At 45.8% G+C, this 4,669-nt stretch overlaps 1 pseudogene; it reads left to right on the top strand.

Annotated features, from left to right (window-relative positions):
* Positions 1 to 3,282: 3,282 nt before the first annotated feature.
* Positions 3,283 to 4,357, top strand: LOC140469356 (pre-mRNA-splicing factor ISY1 homolog pseudogene; annotated as a pseudogene).
* The last annotated feature ends 312 nt before the right edge of the window (positions 4,358 to 4,669 follow it).

Here is a 4,669-nt window from a genome sequence, read left to right as displayed (position 1 = left end):
CCCCAGGTCCAGATGGGATCTATCCCAGGTTCTCTAAGACTTTGGTTTGCCCACATTTAGAATATTGTGTACAGTTCTAGTCGCCACATTACAAAAGGATATGGAAGATTTAGAGAGGGTGCAGAGGAGGTTCCTGGTATGGAGGGTGCTAGCTATGAGGAGAGGTTGAGTAGATTAGGATTATTTTCATTAGAAGACGGCAGTTGAGCGGGCACCTGATTGAAGTCGACAAAATCATGCAAGGTACAGACAGAGTGGATAGCAAGAAACGTTTTTCCCAGAGTGGGGAACTCAATTACTCGGGATCACGAGTTCAAAGTGAGAGGGGAAAAGTTTAAGGGAGATATGTGTGGAAAGTTCTTTATGCAGAGGGTGTTAGGTCCCTGGAGTGTGTTACCAGCGGAGATGGTAGAGGTGGGATTGATAACGTCATTTAAGATGTATCTAGACAGATACATGAATGGGCAGGGAGATCCTTAGAAAATAGGCAGCAGGTTGAGATGGAGGACCTGTTCCTGAGCTGTAATTTTCTTTGTTCTGTGTTCTCTTTGTCCTTCTGTCCCTCTGTAACAGGTTCAAGAGGATGAATGGCTTCTTCCTGTCCCTGTGTAATAGGTTCAAGATGATGAATGACCCCCTCCTGTTCCTGTGTAACAGCTTTGAGTGGCTGAATGGCCTCCTCCTGTCCCTCCTTAACAGGTTCGAGGGTCTGGATGGCCCCCTCCTGTCCCTCTGTAACAAGTTCGAGGGGCTGAATGGCCCCCTCCTGTCCCTCTGTAACAGTTCGAGGGGCTGAATGGCCCCCTCCTGTCCCTCTGTAACAGTTCGAGGGGCTGAATGGCCCCCTCCTGTCCCTCTGTAACAGTTCGAGGGGCTGAATGGCCCCCTCCTGTCCCTCTGTAACAGTTTTGAGGGGTTGAATTGTTTCCTTCTGTCCCTCTGTAACAGGTTCAAGAAGCTGAATGGCCCCATCCTGTCCCTCTGCAACAGGTTTGAGATGCTGAATAGCCTCTTCCTGTCCCTCTGTAACAGGTTCGGGGGGCTGAATGGTCTCCTCCTGTCCCTCTGTAACAGGTTTGAAGGGCTGAATGGCCCCATCCTGTCCCTCTGTAACAGGTTTGAGAGGCTGAATAGCCTCTTCCTGTCCCTCTGTAACAGGTTTGAAGGGCTGAATGGCCCCATCCTGTCCCTCTGTAACAGGTTTGAGAGGCTGAATAGCCTCTTCCTGTCCCTCTGTAACAGGTTTGAGAGGCTGAATAGCCTCTTCCTGTCCCTCTGTAACAGGTTCAAGAAGCTGAATGGCCCCATCCTGTCCCTCTGCAACAGGTTTGAGATGCTGAATAGCCTCTTCCTGTCCCTCTGTAACAGGTTCGGGGGGCTGAATGGTCTCCTCCTGTCCCTCTGTAACAGGTTTGAAGGGCTGAATGGCCCCATCCTGTCCCTCTGTAACAGGTTTGAGAGGCTGAATAGCCTCTTCCTGTCCCTCTGTAACAGGTTTGAAGGGCTGAATGGCCCCATCCTGTCCCTCTGTAACAGGTTTGAGAGGCTGAATAGCCTCTTCCTGTCCCTCTGTAACAGGTTTGAGAGGCTGAATAGCCTCTTCCTGTCCCTCTGTAACAGGTTCGGGGGGCTGAATTGTCTCCTCCTGTCCCTCTGTAACAGTTTGAGGGGCTGAATGGCCTCCTCCTGTTCCTCTATAACAGGTTTGATGGGCTGGATGGCCCCCTCCTGTCCCTCTGTAACAGGTTTGAGAGGCTGAATGGTCTCCTCCTGTCCCTCTATAACAGGTTCGAGGGGCTGGATGGCCCCCTCCTGTCCCTCTATAACAGGTTCGAGGGGCTGGATGGCCCCCTCCTGTCCCTCTATAACAGGTTCGAGGGGCTGGATGGCCCCCTCCTGTCCCTCTATAACAGGTTCGAGGGGCTGGATGGCCCCCTCCTGTCCCTCTGTAACAGACCTGTGACATTAAATGACACACCAGCCTGTGGATGATGAGCAGCCATAAAACTGGATCTGATGGAAATCCCTCCTTCTCAGTTACAGAAATACAAACAACACAATGTACTACAGGTGCCCTCTCAGTAACACCTCATAAAGCTGCAATAATACTTCCCTATATTTTGAATGATTCCCTTTGCAAAGTGTGTCAATGGTCCAGCTTTCTACCTCTTCAAGTGGTAATAGGCTATTGTGGGCTGAATGGCCTCCTCCTATCCCTCTATAACCAGCACAAGAGGACAAAATTGCTTCCCTCTGTCCCTTAGCAGCAGACTCAATGCTCTGAAGGATATCTCAAAGTTATGAAAGGATGATAACAGGGCACATAAAAATAGGAGCGGCATTACACAAGGGACAGTAAATATTAAATAAGAACTGCAGGAATTGCGGATTCTGTAAATCAGAAACAAAAGTAGAAGTTGCTGAAAAAAGTTCAGCAGGTCTGGCAGCATCTGTGAAGAAAAATCAGAGTTAACGTTTCGGGTCCAGTGACCCTTCCTCAGAACTGACGGTAGCTAGGAAACTGCTGGTTTATATTCAGAAGGTAAAGTTAAAAATCACACAACACCAGGTTTTTGTCCAACAGCTTTATTTGGAAGCACTAGTTTCAGAGCACTGTTCCTTCATGAGATAGTTGTTGACAGGTGAACAACCACTTGATGAAGGAGAAAGTAGTGCTTCCAAATAAACTTATTGGACAATAACCTGGTGTTGTGTGATTTTTTTAACTTTGTCCATCCCAGTCCAACACCAGCACCTCCAAGTCATGCAGAAGATAGGGAGGGGAGAGGGGTTAAGGAGTAAATGACAGGTATAAACAGAGCCCAAAGACAGAGAAGAACAGTTGGATAGACAAATAAGTTGATCATGATCTGGCTGATAGGGTGAATAGCTGATAATGGAGACTGTTGGTATCTAACAATAGGTAGTGTGAATTGACAGGTGATGTGATAACAAGGCCCAGTGTGTGGGGAAGAGGAGTAGGACAGGGGAGAGTTCAGGTTCTGGATTAGTGGTGCTGGAAGAGCACAGCAGTTCAGGCAGCATCCGAGGAGCAGTAAAATCGACGTTTCGGGCAAAAGCCCTTCATCAGGAATAAAGGCAGAGAGCCTGAAGCGTGGAGAGATAAGCTAGAGGAGGGTGGGGGAGAGTTCAGGCCCTAACATCATTGTACTCAATACTGAGTCCAAAGTGTAAGGTATAGGGTTAAAATCGTGCAGAATAAGGAACAGGGGTTGCTTCTGCAGAAGTTTACATTATAAAATTAGGCTGAGCTCATCAGGTGTCTTGAAGCATTGGGTTGTATGATCATAGTCGTTGACCACTTTTACAATGGCTCGAAATGCTGAGAAGGCAATGACTGCTCTGGCAAGGTTTCGCCAGGCCCAGTTGGAAGATGGAAAAGTTAAGTAGGAGAGGAGGCCATTCCTTGCATCAGAATGTAATAATTTGCATAAAGCAGAGAAATGGAGAAGACAGATAATAAGTGAAATTTCCAAAAAGGTAGCACAGATACAAAATGCTGGTTTGGGAGAATTTCGGATACGTGATCTGAATGATGAAATCAATAAGTTATTGCGAGAGAAGGGCCATTGGGCAGTCAGAATAAAGGAGTTAGGAGGTCCAGACTATAGAAAAATTGGACCAAAAATGTTGGATCACGAGGGAAAAGAAGTTCCAGGCAATAGAGGATACAAGTATTTTGGAGCAGCTAAAGATTTGCCAGTCCGAGAACTTTTTCAAAAAGAACCACCTGCCCCACCACGGAAAACCCATGCTGAGCTCATGAAAGCTATTGATGCAGACTATTACGGTTACAGAGATGAAGATGATGGTGTCCTTCTACCCCGAGAACAAGAGCTTGAGAAACAAGTTATAATGGAGGCTGTACAAAAATGGAAGGCAGATAAAGAGGCCAGACTTGAGTATGGAGGTGACAAAGAAGAGGAGGAGGAAGAAGTAAACATTTATGCAGTGAAAGATGATGAGTCTGATGATGAAGGTGGGGAACAGCTGGAAGGAGAGGAAAACCAGCAAAACTTTATAGCTCATGTTCCTGTACCATCACAAAAAGAGATTGAGGAGGCTCTTGTACGACGGAAGAAAATGGAGCTCTTACAGAAATATGCCAGTGAAACTTTAATGGCTCAAGGTGAAGATGCAAAAAGGCTTCTTAGATTGTAACAACACAATATTTAATAGCCAATACAAGGGGACTTATTTTATATGAAACTAACAATCTAGTTGTAGATTTGTGCACCAAATAAGACACCGAGCTTAAGTACAATGTTGCACAATGGCCAGAAAAGCCCAATATTGACATCTACAATGGTGGAGGACCAGACAATGCTTTATGTAAATAACAAGCCTTTTTAAGTTATTGTGAGTTGAATCTATTTTTCATTTCTAATTTAATAAAATTATCTTTTTTAGGTTAAAAAAAAAATTAGGCTGTGAAGGGCAGTGCTTGTATCTATCTTCCTGGTGATGGAAATTGAATAAAGATTCATGCACTTTGTGTCTTTCACTGTGTCTCACACCTGCGCACACACACACCATGGGTGCTGGGGGAAATATAAGTGTGGGGGAAAAAAAAAAATTAGGCTGTGCATGCCAATACTAAACAGTGAGAAGCAAAAACAGGTAGAATTGTCTATGACTAATAGGGCAG

Source organism: Chiloscyllium punctatum, chromosome 49 (genome assembly GCF_047496795.1).
Source record: "Chiloscyllium punctatum isolate Juve2018m chromosome 49, sChiPun1.3, whole genome shotgun sequence".
Lineage (NCBI taxonomy): Eukaryota > Metazoa > Chordata > Chondrichthyes > Orectolobiformes > Hemiscylliidae > Chiloscyllium > Chiloscyllium punctatum.
The sequence above is the reverse complement of the archived record's forward strand: the minus strand, read 5'-3'. Positions and strand labels throughout refer to the sequence as shown.